General features: G+C 40.3%; 1 long non-coding RNA gene across 1 annotated transcript in view; it reads left to right on the top strand.

The window, feature by feature from the left end:
- The window catches only part of LOC309654341, a 201,072-nt gene that overhangs the window by 9,694 nt on the left and 169,005 nt on the right, over positions 1 to 22,373 (top strand). The gene's annotated exons all lie outside the window — the stretch shown is intronic.

Here is a 22,373-nt window from a genome sequence, read left to right as displayed (position 1 = left end):
TTTTTTCCTTCCCTTCCCTTCCCTTCCCTCCCCTCCCCCCCTCCCCCCATCTCTCTCCTCCCCTCTCCTCTCCTGTCCTTTTTTGCCATTATTTCTTCAAATAAGATTTCTGCCCCTTCTCTCTCTCTCTCCTCCTTCTAGGACCCCAATAATGTGAATGTTATTATGCTTGATATTGTCTAAGAGGTTCCTTAAGTTATCTTCATGTGTTAAATTCTTTTTTCCTTTTTGCGGCTTTGTGCGGGTGAGTTCCATTGCTTTCTCTTCCAGCTTGCTGAAACATTCTTCTGCTTTATCTAGTCTGCTGTTGAACCCCTCTAGTGTATTTATCAGTTCAGTTATTGTATTACTCAGCTCTGTGACTTCTGATTGGTACTTTATGTTTTCTGTCTCTTTGTTGAACTTCTCACTGTGTTCACCCATCCTTCTCCCTAGTTCAGTGAGCATCTTGATGATCTTTATTTCAAATTATTTATTAGGGCACTTACCTGTCTCTGTATCACTAAAGTCTTTTTCTGAGGTTTTGTTTTATTTTGTTTGGAACATATTTCTGTATTTCCTCATTTTGCTTGATTCTCTGTGTTTGTTTCTGTGTATTTGGTGAAACAGCTACCTCTCTCAGTCTTGAAGAAGTGACCTTGTGTACATGATAACTCTCCTTGTTTAACTTTGTCCTTGGTTGTCTCCAAACCATCGTGATGGTCTAAACTGCCTGATTTATTCTTAATAAATAAGAATACCCCCATTGTTGAGGGTGTCCCAAGATCTGTCAGTGTTTCAACTGGAAGTGTTTCAACTGTAAGTGTTTCAACTAGTTTCAGGCTGACTGGATGCCAGAACCTCAGGCAGCAGCTTTTTTTAAATTTAATTAATTAATTAATTTATTTATTTTTGTCTGCATTGGGTCTTCATTGCTGCATGCGGGTTTTCTCTAGTTGCAGGGAGCGGGGGCTACTCTTCGTTGCTGTGCTCAGGCTTCTCGTGGTGGCTTCTCTTGTTGCGGAGCACAGGCTCTAGGCATGCGGGCTTCAGTAGTTGTGGCTTGTGAGCTCAGTAGTTGTGGCTTGTGGGCTCTGGAGCACAGGCTCAGTAGTTGTGGCACATGGGCTTGGTTGCTCTGCGACATGTGAGATCTTCCTGGACCAGGGCTTGAACCTGTGTTCCCTGCATTGGCGGGCAGATTCTCAACCACTGTGCCACGAGGGAAGCCCAACAGCAGCTTTTAAAGTTTATAAAACTATGCAGTCCTGTGGGGCCACAATCCCTGCAGGTCTCCAGACCAAAAGATCTGGAGGTGACCCTGAGAGACAGTTGTGAAAATTGGGGCTCTAGAAGAGTGTATAAGCTCATTTCTGGGAAATTTCATTGAGCCATAACAAGGCCAAGGGGATATGCAAGGATGGTGCATATCACCATCCTTGCATCTCCTTAGCCTCTAGATGGCTGGGAAACCTGAAGTCTGTGCCTCAGGCTGAAGAATGGGGTTGTGTTTCAGTCTGTTGTCTGCAGTGCCCAGGGAGTGGTGGCCTGGCAAGAACTGTCTTTCCAGTTGTTCTAATCCCATGGAACTCAGGAACATCAGCCCCCTTGACCACCAGGACCAAATGATCAAGTCCTATCCCTTGTGTGGATTGTGCAAGGCAGCTGGAGAGTAGAGGCAAGACATGATTGCTGGCTTTAGAAAGGCAGTGGGAAAATGTCTTGATTGTGCATTACTTCAGGTTTCAGTAATGCAAGGGAGAGTGCCTTGTCTGTGCACATGCACTGGCTTCAGGCTGGGAGCAGGTGAATGCCAGATTGCTCCAGCCCCAGGTTGGGGCAGGGGAGTTCCACAACCACCTGTGGTTCACAGGCTTTAGCTAGGCAGCGGTATAATGCTGCAACCATTCCCATGTGCCCGCCCCAGCCAGAGAGTAAGAGAGTGCTGAAACTGCCTGCCCTCTCTGGCTTTAGCAGGGCAGTGGGATACTACCAGGACCGCTTTCCCCCATGTCTTAGAAAGGTGGTGGGAGAGTGCCATGGCTGAGCTCACCTGCCTGTTCCAACAGATTAGGTTGAGCATGTTATGGCATCTGCCAGCACCTCCGTCTCTGTGGAGAATTTTGACTGTCTCCTGCCCCTCCAGACAACATTTTTAGTTAGCAAATGAATCTCCTTCACGTATAGTTTAGGCACTTTCCAAACTGATATTGTTTCATTGGGTTTCATGGTAAGCCCTTGAAAAGGGGAATCTCAGTTTCCTATAGCACTTTGGGTCCCTTGGACTTCAGCTCTGTTGGTTTTCTAAGCCAGACATTTTGGGAGCTTGTCTCTCCAGTGAAGATTCCAGGGGTTGGGGGTACCTAATGTGGGGCACCAACCCCTCACTTCTCCGAGAGAGGCACCTGTCTGGTGACATGCTTCCCTGTCGTGTGTTGCTACACTGGGGGGTGGGTATTTTTTGTGAGTGACTGTGTCTCTGCCCCTCCTCCCCTTCTCAATGTGGTCCTTTGATCCTTTGTTGTGGAAAACAGTTTATCTAGTTCCCAAATCTTTTTCAAAAGGAAATGATCCATATGGAGGTGTAGATTTGGTGTGTCCATGGGAGGAGGAGAGTTAAGAAGCTTCCTGTGTTGTCATCTTGGACTCCTCTTCAACTTACTTGATCTTGAAATGAATATACCTTGACCCTCTTTTCCACAGTACAAAATAGTTTGTTGTATTTAAAATGTCATTAGTGCTGATAATTGTCTTGAAGTAAGAGGCAGTTTTATCACCTTATTTTAATATCAAATTGTTTTCCTTGGTGAAATAGAGCTTACATTTGAGTAAAATACAAAACTTTTAGCTAAAATCCAGGTATTTCCAAGTATTTCAATGTTCATCTTATAGAAAAAAAGTCTGTGTCATATAAATGATTTTTAACCTTTCTTATAATATTACTTTTCCTATAACTATTTTGAAATCCAGAGGGATGCTAGTTCAGCCATAATGATGAAATTTTAAAAAGAACTAAATATTCTGACACCAATCCTCTTTGGAATATTTTGCTTACAATATTTTCTAGCCTAGCAAGCCTTCTTGATGGCAACAACAAATGTTTTGTGTTAGTTTAATGTGTGATTTATATCAGTTTCATTAATCTTCCCACATGTAGTTCAAGAATAAAGCCAGATGATGCAGAAACATTTTGTTTAAAGTACAAAGTAAAGTTTTAACAGATGAAAATCTTTAGTGGAGATTCAGGGGTATATTAGGTGGTGATTGGTTAATGACCATAGTTCTTTATATCATTTTATAAAGATCAAAATAAAAATTCACATCACAAAAATAACACAGAATAAGTAGAACTAGAACTCTGAGCATGAAAGATAGAAGCCAAATTAATACAGTTACTTATCATTTGATAAAATGAGTGTACGTGAACCCCAGATGCTTGCATAGATGTATTATTTTTTACTCGTTCATTCACAGATAGATGTCCTGTTTATGCTATATATCAACTCATGGTAGGAATAATAAAGATTTTATTTGATTTACAAAGAAAAATAAACTCCTTAATATTATACAAAGTCACAATTTAAGGATTCCCGTAGGATTGAAATTGTAGAGTTTTAGAATTTCAAGAGACCTTAGGGAGATTATTTGGCTTGGTCATTTTACATTTGAGGAAACCAGGATCCAGAAGCCTGATGTGACTCTTCTGATTATATTGCCATGGATCAAGGAGAATTTGGTTCTTATTCTCATGACAAACATCCCTTGCTTCAGGTATAGAGGACCATGTGCTCTACAGACAACAGCTCAACTTTCCCCCCATCTTCAAGTGTATGAGAACTACTATGAACACAAGCACAAATTTATAGTAATCATAGCTACCATTTATTGGGTGTCTTCTATATAGTATCCACTTGACAATATTATTTATTATTCTGACAACTTGTGAGCTGGTAATTAAGGTTTTTAAAAAATTAATGAATTCATTTATTTTTGGCTGCGTTGCATCTTTGTTGTTGAGAGCAGGCTTTCTCTAGTTGTGGCAAAAGGGGGCTGCTCTTTGTTGCGGTGCACGGGCTTCTCATTGTGGTGGCTTCTCTTTGTTGTGGAGCATGAGCTCTAGGCACGTGGGCTTCAGTAGTTGTGGCTCACAGGCTCTAGAGCACAGGCTCAGTAGTTGTGGCACATGGGCTTAGCTGCTCTGTGGCATGTGGGATCTTCCTGGACTGGGGCTCGAACCCGTGTCCCCTGCATTTGCAGGTGGATTCTTAACTACTGCACCACCAGGGAAGCCCTTTCTTCTTTCTTTAAATATTTATTTATTATTTATTTATTTATTTTAAATTTATTTTTGGCTGTGTTGTGTCTTAGTTGTGGCACGCAGGATATTTGTTGAGGCATGTGAACTCTTTCATTGCCATGCGTGGGCGTCTCCATGGGGGATCTTATTGAGACGTGCAAGTTCAGTAATAGTGGCACACATGCTCAATTGCTCCACGGCATGTGGGATCTTCCTGGACCAGGGATTGAACCTGCATCCCTTGCATTGGAAGACAGATTCTTTACCACTGGACCACCAGGAAAGTCTAAGTTTCTTATTATACTGATGAGGAACTAAAAACTCAGAAAGGCAAATTACCTTTTTCAAATCCATGTACAAAGTAAGTAGCTGAGCCAAGACCTGGTCTGACTGTTTCTAGCAGTTTCAGGAGAAGGAGTTGGGAGGAAGAGGAGATGTGAGTTTTTCCATAAGTGTATAAAATATTCCCAGGGTGAGTCCACATAATGGGAGACTTGGAAGGACTTGAACTTCTGGTGGTGACTGAGATAATCAGCAATATCAGACATGAATGCTTTGGTTTTTAAGAGTTGGTTAAGTCTAAATTTAGGAGATGACATTTATTCTTTATAATTAAAGATATGTAAAAACTAAAGTATACATCTATAGCATTAGAATTTTCTGTTTGCCGAAGAAAATTTAAAAGTGATATGTATTACAGGTGTAGAATCTATTCACATTTCCAGCATTCCATTTTACTCTTTCTTCATAGGCTTTATCTCTTTGATGAGATTTCCCATTTGTTCATGCATATTACAATCCTTTCCACTAGATCATTCAATATATTAATCATAGATATTTTTAAGTCATTGTCTGAAAGTTCCAACACCTGGTCATCTCTGGGTCTAGTTCTATATATAGGCTGCTTTTTCACTTGACAATGGGTGGTTTTTATTTTAACCTTTTTATATGTCATATTTTTCAATTAAATACCAAACATTGTATAGAAGAAGGGTAGAAACTGAGGTTAAATAATACTTGTGCCTGGAAATGGACCCACCTCTTCCTCTGTCAAATCAAGTCTGGGGAGTTGAGTGAACCTAGTCAGTAGTTGAGCTGGGTTTGAGTTTTGTTGCAGTAGTTGCATTCAGTGTACCATAACCTTTAAATACTTCTAGCAGTGGGCTGCTGCTACCTTGGGCTTGGGGTGCCACAAAGTCTTTCTCAATGTTCATATTCCACTTTCATAACCACTTTGCATATATGGGTCACAATGTGGATCTCTATCTGCACTCAGCAGCAGACAACTTTTGCTACTATCCTCCCTGGCCACTAGGGACAGTAGTATTTCCTAAACCTGGTGTATGGCTTAAGGCTTTTGTTTCACATAATGGTTCAGAGAATGGACACATTTTGTGCCTGTGCACCACCAAAGGGGCTCATTTGGACATCCTGCTCTGATTCCATTCTTTCTTGTGAGCACCTGGTGGAGGCTTATGAAAAAGAGTTTATGAATGAATATAGATACCCCTTGTGTCTGTGCTTCCAGGGATTATAGACTGTCATGGTAATCCACAGTCAGCCTTTAAGGATTATTTATTTTTCTGATTTCTTCTTTTCCTTTCTTGGCAGGTTGCCTCTTTCTCTTTGTGTTTTGTCAAAAGTGAAACCTTTCTGGTGTCCCATCTTTCCTTTGGAACTCAGTTCACTTGATTTTTCTGAAACCTCAACTCTTGGTAGGCTTAAGAAAATACATGATTCTGTAGATTTTCCACCTTTTTCTGGTTGTTAGGATGAGAGTTACATTTTTTGTAGCTTTCCATTAATAGCAGTAGAACTCCCTTGGGAATTTATATTAAAAAGATGTGATTATAGCTATCTATCTTTTCTTATTCTTGACTCAACCTCAGTTTGGGTACTTTTTAGCATATTTCCTTGTCATATAAAAAATATGAGTCAGGGTTTGCAATGAGGCTGGGTGTTTCAGTGAACCTAGAAGCTTGTGCTTACAGCCAGACAATACTAGGTGGAAATCACTAAATGCCACTTTGAACAATAGCTTATTACTCTGTAACATAATAAAAAATGGCATCATTTTCATACTATTGTTGTGAAGATTAGAATATATCTGTTCATCCAACAAACCTGTTTTTGAGTATCTACATTATACCAGACACCACTGAAGGTGCTACAAACACAGGGATTACAAGAGAGAAGCAATACTTTGCCTTTACAAAGCTTGCATTCTACTGGGAAGAGACAGATTCTAAACGCAAAAAAATAAATATTCAGGTAGTAATAAGTGCCTTGAAGAAAAATCAAGCAGGGAGAGAAGAGAGAGTGAAGGGGTCAAGTGTTAGCTGTTGATTTGGGTGGTCAGCATATGTGAGTAGGTGACTTTTGACTAGAAAGTGAATGGAAGGAAAGAAAAATCAGCCCTGTGAAGGCAAAGAGAAGAGAAGATCACTCTAGGCACAGGAAACAGCAAGTGTGAGGCCCCAAGGTAGAATGAGCTTAGTGTACTTGAGCAACAGGAAAGTCATTTTGACCACTGCAGAGTGGGAGAGAGGACAAGTGGAACAGGGTAGTTTGGAAAGAGGCAGAAGCCAGATTATGTAGGGTTTATCAGGCCAGGTTAAAAAAATTGTATATATGCATGACTCTAACCCCCAAATTGACAAATAGTGGGTATTTAAGAAATGTTAATTCCTTTGTCATTTTCGGTTACTCATCTCCATGGATGAATCTATTTATCCCACCCTGAATGAATGAAGGGCATAAAAGGGATGGTGATACACTGCTCTGGAACCATGAATTTGGATAAATTAGTCTAACACTACTACGTATAAAATAGATAAACAATAAGGACCTATTGTGTAGCAGAAGAAACTATATTCAATATCTTGTAATAACCTATAATGGAAAAGAATCTGAAAAAGAATATATATATATATACGTGTGTGTATATATATACAAGTGTATATATATATGTATATAAGTGAATCACTTTGCTGTACACTAGACACTAACACAGCATTGTAAATCAACTATACTTCAATTAAAAAATAAATAAATAAATCTAAACTGAGAAGATTGTGTGGAATTTAGGAATCTAGGATTTTTGTCCTCCAAATTGGTCCTAATATCAATACTCAAATATGTGCTGGCTGCAACTAGAATTCTAGGCAAAATCTCAGAGTGGTCAGAGTTTGTGTTCTCACTCACTTAATTACTATTTTTCTTCGAATGCTCTTCTGCCCTATATATTGCAAATATCTTCATATCACCCCATGAAAGCTCTTATTCCTTAAGCTAGTATGTGAATTAGGAATTGAAATAAAACTTAGAGACTGATGACTAATAGGTTTTTTTTTTTATTGGAATATAGTTGCTTTACAATGTTGTGTTAGTATCTGCTGTACCATGAAGTGAATCAGCTATATGTATACATATATCCCCTCCCTCTTGGACCTCCCCTCCCACCGCCCGCCATCCCACCCATCTAGGTCATCACAGAGCACCGAGCTGAGCTCCCTCTGTTACATGGCAGGTTCCCACTAGCTATCTGTCTTACACATGGTAGTGTATTTATGTCAAACCTATAAACTCCTAAACCCTGTCCATGTAAACACACTCCTACAGGGATATATGCATTTCAGGCAAAAGTTGCTGATAAATGTGAGAAAAGGTATTTTTGAGCAAAGGCATCTTGCATATTCAAACTTATTATCCTCAATCCATGTGATTCTGGAAACACAATACATTCAACACTGTTTATTAACGTGCAGACACCTTATCTACTCTTCCTTCATTTTCTATAAAAAGTCTTTGCATTAAAACAACAAGCAAACAATTACTTTCATTTCATATTGAAATTGGCTCAGCATGCCACAGAGACAGGTTTCAAATCTACTTTCTTTTTTTTTTTTTTTTTTTTAACATCTTTATTGAAGTATAATTGCCTTACAATGGTGTGTTAGCTTCTGCTTTATAACAAAGTGAATCAGTTATACATATACAATATGTTCCCATTTCTCTTCCCTCTTGCATCTCCCTCCCTCCCACCCTCCCCATCCCATCCCTCTAGGTGGTCACAAAGCACCGAGCTGATCTCCCTGTGCTATGCGGCTGCTTCCCACTAGTTATCTATTTTACATTTGGTAGTGTATATATGTCCATGACACTCTCTTACCCTGTCAAATCTTACCCCACCCCCTCCCCATATCCTCAAGTCCATTCTCTAGTAGGTCTGTGTCTTTATTCCCGTCTTGCCACTAGGTTCTTCATGGCCTTTTTCTTTTTTTTTTTTTTCCCTTAGATTCCGTATATATGTGTTACCATACTGTATTTGTTTTTCTCTTTCTGACTTACTTCACTCTGTATGACAGACTCTAACTCCATCCACCTCATTACAAATACCTCCATTTCATTTCTTTTTATGGCTGAGTAATATTCCATTGTATATATGTGCCACATCTTCTTTATCCATTCATCTGTCGATGGACATTTAGATTGCTTCCATGTCCTGGCTATTGTAAATAGAGCTGCAATGAACATTTTAGTACATGACTCTTTTTGACCTATGGTTTTCTCAGGGTATATGCCCAGTAGTGGGATTGCTGGGTCGTATGGTAGTTCTATTTGTAGTTTTTTAAGGAACCTCCATACTGTTCTCCATAGTGGCTGTATCAATTTACATTCCCACCAACAGTGCAAGAGTGTTCCCTTTCCTCCACACCCTCTCCAGCATTTATTGTTTCTAGATTTTTTGATGATGGCCATTCTGACCGGTGTGAGATGATATCTCATTGTAGTTTTGATTTGCATTTCTCTAATGATTAATGATGTTGAGCATTCTTTCATGTGTCTGTAGGCCATCTGTATATCTTCTTTGGAGAAATGTCTATTTAGGTCTTCGGCCCATTTTTGGATTGGGTTGTTCGTTTTTTTGTTATTGAGCTGCATGAGCTGCTTGTAAATCTTGGAGATTAATCCTTTGTCAGTTGCTTCATTTGCAAATATTTTCTCCCATTCTGATGGTTGTCTTTTGGTCTTGTTTATGGTTTCCTTTGCTGTGCAAAAGCTTTTAAGTTTCATTAGGTCCCATTTGTTTATTTTTGTTTTTATTTCCATTTCTCTAGGAGCTGGGTCAAAAAGGATCTTGCTGTGATTTATGTCATAGAGTGTTCTGCCTATGTTTTCCTCTAAGAGTTTGATAGTGTCTGGCTTTACACTTAGGTCTTTAATACATTTTGAGTTTATTTTTGTGTATGGTGTCAGGGAGTGTTCTAATTTCATACTTTTACATGTACCTGTCCAATTTTCCCAGCACCACTTATTGAAGAGGCTGTCTTTTCTCCACTGTATATGCTTGCCTCCTTTATCAAAAATAAGGTGCCCATATGTGTGTGGGTTTATCTCTGGGCATTCTATCCTGTTCCATTGATCTATATTTCTGTTTTTGTGCCAGTACCAAACTGTCTTGATTACTGAAGCTTTGTAATATAGTCTGAAGTCAGGGAGCCTGATTCCCCCAGCTCCATTTTTCGTTCTCAAGATTGCTTTGGCTATTCAGGGTCTTTTGTGTTTCCATACAAATTGTGAAATTTTTTGTTCTAGTTCTGTGAAAAATGCCAGTGGTAGTTTGATAGGGATTGCATTGAATCTGTAGATTACTTTGGGTAGTAGAGTCATTTTCACAATGTTGATTCTTCCAATCCAGGAACATGGTATATCTCTCCATCTATTTGTATCATCTTTAATTTCTTTCATCAGTGTCTTATAATTTTCTGCATACAGGTCTTTTGTCTCCTTAGGTAGGTTTATTCCTAGATATTTTATTCTTTTTGTTGCAATGGTAAATGGGAGTGTTTTCTTAATTTCACTTTCAGATTTTTCGTCATTAGTGTATAGAAATGCAAGAGATTTCAGTGCATTAATTTTGTATCCTGCTACTTTACCAAATTCATTGATTAGCTCTAGGAGTTTTCTGGTAGCATCTTTAGGATTCTCTATGTATAGTATCATGTCATCTGCAAATAGTGACAGCTTTACTTCTTCTTTTCCGATTTGGATTCCTTTTATTTCTTTGTCTTCTCTGATTGCTGTGGCTAACACTTCCAAAACTATGTTGAATAATAGTGGTGAGAGTGGGCAACCTTGTCTTGTTCCTGATCTTAGTGGAAATGGTTTCAGTTTTTCACCATTGAGGACAATGTTGGCTGTGGGTTTGTCATATATGGCCTTTATTATGTTGAGGAAAGTTTCCTCTATGCCTACTTTCTGCAGGGCTTTTATCATAAATGGGTGTTGAATTTTGTCGAAAGCTTTCTCTGCATCTATTGAGATGATCATATGGTTTTTCTCCTTCAATTTGTTAATAAGATGTATCACATTGATTGATTTGCGTATATTGAAGAATCCTTGGATTCCTGGGATAAACCCCACTTGATCATGGTGTATGATCCTTTTAATGTGCTGTTGGATTCTGTTTGCTAGTATTTTGTTGAGGATTTTTGCATCTATGTTCATCAGTGATATTGGCCTGTAGTTTTCTTTCTTTGTGACATCTTTGTCTGGTTTTGGTATCAGGGTGATGGTGGCCTCGTAGAATGAGTTGGGGAGTGTTCCTCCCTCTGCAATATTTTGGAAGAGTTTGAGAAGGATAGGTGTTAGCTCTTCTCTAAATGTTTGGTAGAATTCACCTGTGAAGCCATCTGGTCCTGGGCTTTTGTTTGTTGGAAGGTTTTTAATCACAGTTTCAATTTCAGTGCTTGTGATTGGTCTGTTCATATTTTCTATTTCTTCCTGGTTCAGTCTCGGCAGTTTGTGCATTTCTAAGAATCTGTCCATTTCTTCCAGGTTGTCCATTTTATTGGCATAGAGTTGCTTGTAGTAATCTCTCATGATCTTTTGTATTTCTGCAGTGTCAGTGGTTACTTCTCCTTTTTCATTTCTAATTCTATTGATCTGAGTCTTCTCCCTTTTTCTCTTGATGAGTCTGGTTAATGGTTTATCAATTTTGTTTATCTTCTCAGAGAACCAGCTTTTAGTTTCATTGATTTTTGCTATTGTTTCCTTCATTTCTTTTTCATTTATTTCTGACCTGATCTTTATAATTTCTTTCCTTCTGCTGGCTTTGGGGTTTTTTTGTTCTTCTTTCCCTAATTGCTTTAGGTGCAAGGTTAGGTTGTTTATTCGAGATGTTTCCTGTTTCTTGAGGTAGGCTTGTATTGCTATAAACTTCCCTCTTAGCACTGCTTTTGCTGCGTCCCATAGGTTTTGGGTCGTCGTATCTCCATTGTCATTTGTTTCTAGGTATTTTTTGATTTCCCCTTTGATTTCTTCAGTGATCACTTCGTTATTAAGTAATGTATTGTGTAGCCTCCATGTGTTTGTATTTTTTACAGATCTTTTCCTGTAATTGATATCTAGTCTCATAGCGTTGTGGTCGGAAAAGATACTTGATACGATTTCAATTTTCTTAAATTTACCAAGGCTTGATTTGTGACCCAAGATATGATCTATCCTGGAGAATGTTCCATGAGCACTTGAGAAAAATGTGTATTCTGTTGTTTTTGGGTGGAATGTCCTATAAATATCAATTAAGTCCATCTTGTTTAATGTATCATTTAAAGCTTGTGTTTCCTTATTTATTTTCATTTTGGATGATCTGTCCATTGGTGAGAGTGGGGTGTTAAAGTCCCCTACTATGATTGTGTTGCTGTCGATTTCCCCTTTTATGGCTGTTAGTATTTGCCTTATGTATTGAGGTGCTCCTATGTTGGGTGCATAAATATTTACAATTGTTATACCTTCCTCTTGGATCGATCCCTTGATCATTATATAGTGTCCTTCTTTGTCTCTTGTAATAGTCTTTATTTTAAAGTCTATTTTGTCTGATATGAGAATTGCTACTCCAGCTTTCTTTTGATTTCCATTTGCATGGAATATCTTTTTCCATCCCCTCACTTTCAGTCTATATGTGTCTCTAGGTCTGAAGTGGGTCTCTTGTAGACAGCGTATATATGGGTCTTGTTTTTGTATCCATTCAGCCAGCCTGTGTCTTTTGGTGGGAGCATTTAATCCATTTACATTCAAGGTAATTATCGATATGTATGTTCCTATTCCCATTTTCTTAAATGTTTTGGGTTTGTTATTGTAGGTGTTTTCCTTCTCTTGTGTTTCTTGCCTAGAGAAGTTCCTTTAGCATTTGTTGTAAAGCTGGTTTGGTGGTGCTGAACTCTTTCAGCTTTTGCTTGTCTGTAAAGGTTTTACTTTCTCTATCAAATCTGAATGAGATCCTTGCTAGGTAGAGTAATCTTGGTTGTAGGTTTTTCTCCTTCATCACTTTAAGTATATCCTGCCACTCCCTTCTGGCTTGCAGAGTTTCTGCTGGAAGATCAGATGTTAACCTTATGGGGATTCCCTTGTGTATTATTTGTTTTTTTTCCCTTGCTGCCTTTAATATGTTTTCCTTATATTTAATTTTTGACAGTTTGATTAATATGTGTCTTGGTGTGTTTCTCCTTGGGTTTATCCTGTATGGGACTCTCTGTGCTTCCAGGACTTGATTAACTATTTCCTTTCCCATATTAGGGAAGTTTTCAACTATAATCTCTTCAAATATCTTCTCAGTCCCTTTCTTTTTCTCTTCATCTGGGACCCCTATAATTCGAATGTTGGTGCATTTAATGTTGTCCCAGAGGTCTCTGAGACTGTCCTCAGTTCTTTTCATTCTTTTTTCTTTATCCTGCTCTGCAGTAGTTATTTCCACCATTTTATCTTCCAGGTCACTTATCCTTTCTTCTGCCTCAGTTATTCTGCTATTGATCCCATCTAGAGTATTTTTAATTTCATTTATTGTGGTTTTCATCATTGCTTGGTTCCTCTTTAGTTCTTCTACGTCCTTGTTAAATGTTTCTTGCATTTTGTCTATTCTATTTCCAAGATTTTGGATCATCCTTACTATCATTATTCTGAATTCTTTTTCAGGTAGACTACCTATTTCCTCTTCATTTGTTAAGTCTGGTATGTTCTGACCCTGCTCCTTCATCTGCTGTGTGTTTTTCTGTCGTCTCATTTTGCTTATCTTACTGTGTTTGGGGTCTCCTTTTCACAGGCTGCAGGTTCGTAGTTCCTGTTGTTTTTGGTATCTGTCCCCAGTGGCCAAGGTTGGTTCAGTGGGTTGTGTAGGCTTCCTGGTGGAGGGAACTAGTGCCTGAGCTCTGGTGGATGAGGTTGGATCTTGTCTTTCTGGTGGGCACGTCCATGTCTGGTGGTGTATTTTGGGGTGTCTGTGGCCTTATTATGATTTTAGGCAGCCTCTCTGCTAATGGATGGGTTTGTGTTCCTGTCTTGCTAGTTGTTTGGCATAGGGTGCCCAGCACTGTAGCTTGCTGGTCGTTGAGTGAAGCTGGGTCTTGATGTTGAGATGGAGATCTCTGAGAGATTTTTGCCGTTTGGTATTACGTGGAGCTGGGAGGTCTCTTGTGGACCAGTGTCCTGAAGTTGGCTCTCCCACCTCAGAGGCACGGCCCTGATGCCTGGCTGGAGCACCAAGAGCCTTTCGTCCACACGGCTCAGAGTAAAAGGGAGAAAAAATAGAAAGAAAGAAAAAAGAAAGAGGCTATAATATAGTGAAGTAAAATAAAGCTATTGTAAAGCAAAGCTGTACAGACAAAATCGCACCCAGAAGCATATACATATACACTCACAAATAAAAGGAAAAGGGGAAAAATTAATATATCCTGCTCCCAAAGTCCACCTCCTGAATTTGGGATGATTCGTTGTCTATTCAGGTATTCACCAGATGCAGGCACATCAAGTTGTTTGTGGAGTTTTAATCCGCTGCTTCTAAGGCTGCTGGGAGAGATTTCCCCTTATATTCCATGTTCGCACAGCTCCTGGGGTTCAGCTTTGGATTTGGACCCGCCTCTGCGTGTAGGTCGCCTGAGGGCGTCTATTCCCCGCCCAGACAGGACGGGGTTAAAGGAGCAGCTGCTTCGGGGGCTCTGGCTCACCCAGGCCGCGGGGAGGGAGGGGTACGGAGGAGGCAGGGCGAGCCTGCGGCGGCCGAGGCCGGCGTGACGTTGCACCAGCCTGAGGCGGGCAGTGCGTTCTCCCGGGGAACTTGTCCCCGGATCACGGGACCCTGGCAGTGGCGGGCTGCACAGTCTCCCGGGAGGGGCGATGTGGAGAGTGACCTGTGCTCACACACAGGCTTTTTGGAGGCGGCAGCAGCAGCCCCAGCGTCTCACGCCCGTCTCTGGGGTCCGTGCTGATCGCCGCGGCTCGCGCCTTTCTCTGGAGTTCGTTTAGGCGGCACTCTGAATCCCCTCTCCTTGCGCTCAGCGAAACAAAGAGGCAAGAAAAAGTCTCTTGCCTCTTCGGCGGCTGCAGACCTTTTCCCGGTCTCCCTCCCAGCCAGCTGTGGTGTGCTAATCCCTTCAGGCTGTGTTCACGCTGCCAGCCCCAGTCCTCTCCCTGCGAAGCCCGAGCCTCAGCTCCCAGCCCCGCCCGCCCCGGCGGGGGAGCAGACAAGCCTCTCGGGTTGCTGAGTGCTGCTCGGCGCCGAGCCTCTGTGCGGGAATCTCTCCGTTTTTCCCTCTGCGCCCCTGTTGCTGTGGGATCCGCGCTGGTAGCTGCGGCTCGTGCCCGTCTGTGAAGTTCGTTTAGGCGGCGCTCTGAATCCCCTCTCCTCGCGCACCAGGAAACAAAGAGGGAAGAAAAAGTCTCTTGCCTCTTCGGCAGCTGCAGACTTTTTCCCGGACTCCCTCTCGGCTAGCTGTGGTGCACTAACGCCTTCAGGCTGTGTTCACGCCACCAACCCCAGTCCTCTCCCTGCGATCCGACCGAAGCCCGAGCCTCAGCTCCCAGCCCCGCCCGCCCCGGCGGGTGAGCAGACAAGCCTCTCGGGCTGGTGAGTGCTGCTCGGCGCCGAGCCTCCGTGCGGGAACCTCTCCGCTTTGCCCTCCGCACCCCTGTGGCTGCGCTCTCCTCCGTGGCTCCGAAGCTTCCCCCCTCTGCCACCCGCAGTCTCCGCCCGCGAAGGGGCTTCCTAGTGCGTGGAAATCTTTCCTCCTTCACGGCTCCCTCCCACTAGTGCAGGTGCCGTCCCTATTCTTTTGTCTCTGTTATTTCTTTTTTCTTTTGCCCTACCCAAGTACGGGGGGAGTTTCTTGCCTTTTTGGAGGTCGGACGTTTTCTGCCAGCGTTCAGTGGGTGTTCTGTAGGAGCAGTTCCACGTGTAGATGTATTTCTACTGTATCTGTGGGAAGGAAGGTGATCTCCGCGTCTTACTCTTCCGCCATCTTCCCGAGCCCCCCTACTTTCTCATATAATCCTTTTGTTTCTTATTTTAGCAGAAAAGAGCATACTTAGATTTAAGAATAGAAACTTAGAGCCAAGGCTGAAAGGCAGCATAGAGGTGCCTTGTCCCACCACCCTCCAAAGCTTCTGCTCCTCTGTAGCCCTGCTGCAACATCTCACTGGCTCACCAATGGTTGGACAAACTCCACCGGTCACTCTAGAGGACCCAGTGTCTCAAGAGGAGGCCCACTGAATCTTGGGTTATTTATTTTAAAGTTCTTTATGTTAGTAGATATACACACACACATCTCATCATTCTCTCATCCTAAACTATTCATAAACATTGCATATTGGATTCTGAGAGACTCAATGTTCTCAAAATGCTGATGTTTTTTTCTTCAATTATTTTATCTTCCTCTTTTGGGTAATGTCTCTTACCCTCATGGTTGCTTCTCTGGTACCTTTTACATACTTATATCCTTCTGCATTTCTTTTGTCAACTTGTCAACATTTTAATGTTTTTGGTAAAAGAGCATAACTTTTTATTACTAGCACTATCACAAGAAAAGATAAGTTTGCTTGTTGATTCATTAAATAAATAAATAGTTATTCAGAGCAAGGCATTCATCTAGACCCTGAAGGTACACCAGTGAACAAAACGAAATTTTGTAAGTTAGATGTTGTAACACCTGACCACACGTGTTCACCTATTTACTTTTTTATCCCCCCAAACTTTACACAGGTCCTTTATATACATATACATGTATAATTCCCTTGGATGTCAAGAGTGAGAAATTCTGGAAATTCTCTAATTTATGGGATTTTAATTATTGTTATATCATAAATATCAGTGAGACTAAAGTAAGAACCTCGCCATAGGCCTTTTTTTTTTCTTTTTTTTTAGAAATTCAACTCCCCAAAGTCAGTTTTTAAAATTTTATTTTATTTATTTATTTATTTACAGCTGTGTTGGGTCTTCATTTCTGTGCGAGGGCTTTCTCCAGTTGTGGCAAGTGGGGGCCACTCTTCATCGCGGTGCGCAGGCCTCTCACTGTCGTGGCCTCTCTTGTTGCGGAGCACAGGCTCCAGACACGCAGGCTCAGTAATTGTGGCTCACGGGCCCAGCTGCTCTGCGGCATGTGGGATCCTCCCAGACCAGGGCTCGAACCCGTGTCCCCTGCATTGGCAGGCAGATTCTCAACCACTGCGCCATCAGGGAAGCCCTCCATAGGCCTTTTGTTATTGCTGAGAATTGGGTACTTCCCCCCTCCTGTAGTCTCAGTGGATTCATCCTTTACTCTGGTGCCTTCAGAGCCTCAGTGCTTTGGGACTCTGCCTTCTCAGTGGAGTTCTCTTGACGGTGCTCTCTCTTCCTGTCTCTGAAACTCAGAACTTTGGTTTGAACTGGGCTTTTCAAAGCAGTGTACTCCAGGTGACATCCCTGTTCTGAGCTACCTCTTAAATTTTCTTTAGTTCCTAAGAAAATTATAATAAATATCTATTTTATGAGTTGAAAGTCTCATACTGAAAACCTCCTTTGAGATTTCTTTGTATTCTCTTTTGCTCTCTCTCTTTTTAAATCCTCAGGCTGTATTCTCAACCATGCCATTTTTTTCACTCTTGTGTGTTGCCTTGTGTTTATGTGAAAAATATTTCCGTTTTGGTGAAGAATCTTTCTACTAGCCTTTCAAAACTGGCAAGTACAATCTGGACTGAAATCTACGGTTGTTATCCTCTGTTGTTGTTTTTTTTTTTTCATGCAGAAACCCTGAACTCCTCTGCAGTGGTTTTGGTCAGCCTGCCTTTTCTCTTGTTACAGATTCATGACCCACCTTTCAGTCAAGTGTTTTGCCACATAGCCTGTTCTTCCATAGGGCAATAAGGGACCCTGTTGGTAGGAGCTGTCCACAACTAGTGTACAAGAGAGAAAGGGGCACCAGGACCATATTATCATTTTCTATCAGCCAGTAAATTCCCCACGAATATATTTCCCTTTCTACTTCACATCGACATATATACACTACCAAATGTAAAATAGATAGCTAGTGGGAAGCAGGCGCATAGCACAGGGAGAGCAGCTCGGTGCTTTGTGACCACCTAGAGGGGTGGGATAGGGAGGGTGGGAGGGAGACGCAAGAGGGAGGAGATATGGGGATATACGTACATGTATAGCTGATTCACTTTGTTATAAAGTAGAAACTAACATACTGTTGAAAAGCAATTATACTCCAATAAAGATGTTAAAAAAAAAATTTCCTGTCTTCCTTCTCCTTCCCCCCATCTCAGTATTATAAACCCATCATCATTTTCAATTTCTCCCATCTCTTTCTGAATTCCCCTCAGAGATTTTCTTTTCCCACAGAAGACTATCCTGAATTGATCGGGGCACATTTTACCTGGTGTGTTGGTTCTTTCTTCTCCTGTGTTCTAAGCTCTGAACATGTGTGCCTGCCTGTACTTATCATTTAATGGTCTTTAGCAACTTGAACAGGTTAGTTTTCTAAAGCACAAATTATACAAGATTTTGCTCCATTTCCCCCTGGCCCTCATAAGATCAGTGGTGAACTTGTTTTAAAAAGAGCTGAGATTTTTTTTTTTTAATTTTCTACATATTATATTCCATTTATTTCCAGATCCATAAAACATGTTTTTTTAAAACCTTATCTGAACCTAAGTGAAAAGCATCTGGCATTAGTTAATCTGTCTCTTGTCTAATTTTACTTCATCTTTGTATTTCTGGATCCAAATCTCGAAATTTTACTTATTTTTTTTCTTAAATAATGTTTTTATTACTCTTACAACAAGCTTTTTTTTTTTTTTTTAAAGAGAATTAAAACAAAATCTTGGGTTCCTTCTTCCTATTGTTACAATTCCCAAAGTTATCTGTGTGTTTACCACTGACTCAATGCTGTGTCAAATGCTTTAATTCCTAAACGTTTTTAAGTGCCATGGAAAGACAGTAGACACTGGAGGCAAGCACTGCAATTCACATAACTTCTATCCTGGGTTCTGATCATGAGGCCTTGATATCTAGCTCCCTTAAGTTCCAATTTCTTCTTTTGTAAAATGCAGACGATACCTTTCAGGACATTTAAATGATAAAAATTAGAGATAATATATGTAAAGGTTGATTGTAAACACATACACATATTAAAGGTAATGTATAGAAAACATCTAACAGCATACCTGGCCCATAGAAAGTGTTCATAAAATGTTTGGTATTTATTATTTCAGCAAATGAGTGCTTTGGATTTTATTTTCCAATGAAAAATAACAATGATCACATAATCTCTTGTACCTAGTGTCACAGCTAATTTTTCTCCTCTTCCAGAAGTTTTACAGATTGTCTTTGTTTCTTGTGTTCTCTTTTTCACCAAAAATTCTGGGATTCCAGAAAACAAAACAGCCACACCAAATATTTGCTTCAGATTTTCTCTTTCCTTTTTAAGGCTTCCAGCTTTGTACTGTCTCTTCTTTTAGTTTCCATTTTTAAGTGGCCCTGATCCCTTGCTTTTCACTAGTGGAGGTCTGAGAGGATGCGGGGAAGGAACAGATAAAATGAAGTCTCAGCATATCTAATCGTCCCCAATTTATGACTTTTCTTTTTGCGCTCAGTTTTTCTATCTCCTTAAGAAAGCAAAGTCACAAGGCTATCTTCCCACACTGTGGCCTCCACATCTACCTCCTGTCATTGATCACTTTGTCTTTTCCCAGTAAAACTTCTTGGTTTAGTGGGAAGCAGCCGCATAGCACAGGGAGATCAGCTCGGTGCTTTGTGACCACGTAGAGGGTGGGATAGGGAGGGTGGGAGGGAGGGAGACGCAAGAGGGAAGAGATATGGGAACATATGTATATGTGTAACTGATTCACTTTGTTATAAAGCAGAAACTGACACACCATTGTAAAGCAATTATACTCCAATAAAGATGTTAAAAAAGAAACAAAAAACAAAAAAACAAAAAAAACTTCTTGGTTTAGAAAACGCACAACAACCTACAAGTATTAGCATTACTGTCTTGTAAGTAAGAAAATTAGGACTTGCACAAGTTATTTGCAATGGGCAAATAAAACTGGCAGCATGTCTGCATCTCACGTGACTCCAATTATGGGACTTTTCCTACCTGGCCAATAGGTATGTCTAATTCAGCGTTTCTCAAACCTGGCTAAACATGATAATCACCTGGTAGCTTTTAAAAGCAGTATTACATGCCTGAGATACACCATGAACGATTCAGAATCACTGAGACTCGGGCCAGGGTCTCTGTATTTTTAAAACCTCCCTCAGTGATTATACTGTACAGACAAGGTTGAGAAACATTGCTGTAATGAGCCATCTACTCCTAGCATGCCTTTATTTTTTTATTTATTTTCTTCTTTTTATCTTTTGCTTGCTTTTATTTTTAAATTCAGTTTCTGTGGTTTTGAAATCAAAGAAATAATTTTCAAAATAACATTTCTTTTTTTTCAGTGAAATTTTTTCTTTAACAGAACAAAAAAAGTAGAGTTGCTCTGGAGTAAGAGTATGGAGATCTACCTAACCAGGATCCCTCAGTCTGCATCTCAGAGCCCATAAGGCCACCTACACTATTTGAAAACCCTTAGCCTAGGAATAGTAGGCAGCAGTGCAAGGTGTGTAGCGAATACATTACAGGGATATCTGGACTATTGCCCCTGTAGTGTTTGGGCCATCTGGGCAGGATGTAGACAGTAGCACTGTCTGGCCAGTTGCCTGCAGTAATTTGGTGCTGTATAAACATTCCCATTTTCTATGTATGCATTGGTGTGAAAAATGTTGGGAAGCACTGGTCTAAGAAGTTATTTAAAAAAATTTTTTTAATAGACCTTTATGGGAGTATAATTGTTTCACAATGCTGTGTTAGTTTCTATTGTACAACAAAACGAATCAGCCATATGCATACATATATCCCCATATCCCATCCCTCTTGCCTCTCCCTCCCACCCTCCCTATCCCAACACTCTGGGTCATCACAAAGCACCGAGCTGATCTCTCTGTGCTATGCTGCTGCTTCCCACTAGCTATCTGTTTCACATGCCGTAGTGTATATATGTCGATGCTTCTCTCCCTTCACCCCAGCTTCCCCCTCGCCTCCATGTCCTCAAGTCCATTCTCTATGTCTACGTCTTTATTCCTACCCTGCCACTAGGTTCATCTGTACCATTTTTTTTTCTTTTTAGACTCCATATATATGTCTTATCATACAGCATTTGTTTTTCTCTTTCTGACTTAATTCACTCTGTATGACAGAATCTAGGTCCATCCACCTCACTACAAATAACTCAATTTCGTTTATTTTTATGGCTGAGTAATATTCCACTGTATATATGTGCCATATCTTCTTTATCCATTCATCTGTCATTGGACATTTAGGTTGGTTCCATGTCCTGGCTTTTGTAAATGGTGCTGTAATGAAAATTGTGGTACATGACTCTTTTTGAATTATGGTTTTCTCAGGGTATATGCCCAGTAGTGGGAATGCTGGGTCATGTGGTAGTTCTATTTTTAGTTTTTTAAGGAACCTCCATACTGTTCTCCATAGTGGTTGTATCAATTTACATTCCCACCAACAGTGCAGGAGGGTTCCCTTTTCACCACACTCTTTCCAGCATTTATTGTTTCTAGATTTTTTGATAATGGCCGTTCTGACTGGTGTGAGGTAATATCTCATTGTAGTTTTGATTTGCATTTCTCTAATAATTAATAATGTTGAGCATCCTTTCATGTGCCTCTGGGCCATCTGTATGTCTTCTTTGGGGAAATGTCTATTTAGGTCTTCTGCCTAGTTTTTACTTGAACTGTTTGTTTTTTTGATATTGAGCTCCATGAGCTATTTGTACATTTTGGAGATTAATCCTTTGTTGTTTCATTTGCAAATACTTTCTCCCATTCTGAGGGTTGTCTTTTCGTCTTGTTTATGGTTTCCTTTGCTGTGCAAAAGCTTTTAAGTTTCATTAGGTCCCATTTGTTTATTTTTGTTTTTATTTCCATTTCTCTAAGAGGTGGGTCAAAAAGGATCTAGCTGTGGATTACATAAAAGAGTGTTTTTCCTATGTTTTCCTCTAAGAGTATTATAGTGTTTGGTCTTACATTTAGGTCTTTAATCCATTTTGAGTTTATTTTTGTGTATGGTGTTAGGAGTATTCTAATTTCATTCTTTTACATGCAGCTGTCCAGTTTTCCAGGCACCACTTGTTGAAGAGGCTGTCTTTTCTCCATTGTATGTTCTTGCCTCCTTTGTCGTAAATTAGGTGACCATATGTATGTGGGTTTATCTCGGTTTTCTATCCTGTACCATTGATCTATATTTCTGTTTTTGTGCCAGTACCATACTGTCTTGACTACTGTAGCTTTGTAGTATAGTTTGAAGTCAGGGAGACTGATTCTTCCAGCTTTGTTTTTCTTTCTCAAGATTGCTTTGGGTATTTGGGATCTTTTCTGTTTCCATACGTATTCTAAAATTTTTTGTTCTAATTCTGCGAAGAATGCCATTGGTATTTTGAGAGGGATTGCATTGAATCTGTAGATGGCTTTGGGTAGTATAGTCATTTTCACAATATTGATTCTTCCAATCCAAGAGCATGGTATATTTCTCCATCTGTTTATGTCATCTGTGATTTTTTTCATCAGTGTTTTATAGTTTTCTGAGTACAAGTCTTTCATTTCCTTAGGCAGGTTTTTTTTTTTTGAACATCTTTATTGGAGTATAATTGTTTTACAATTCTGTGTTAGTTTCTGCTTTATAAGAAAGTGAATCAGTAATACATATACATATGTCCCCATACCTCTTCC

Source organism: Balaenoptera physalus, assembly GCF_965194825.1.
Source record: "Balaenoptera physalus genome assembly, chromosome: 2".
Classification (NCBI taxonomy): Eukaryota; Metazoa; Chordata; class Mammalia; order Artiodactyla; family Balaenopteridae; genus Balaenoptera; species Balaenoptera physalus.
The sequence above is the reverse complement of the archived record's forward strand: the minus strand, read 5'-3'. Positions and strand labels throughout refer to the sequence as shown.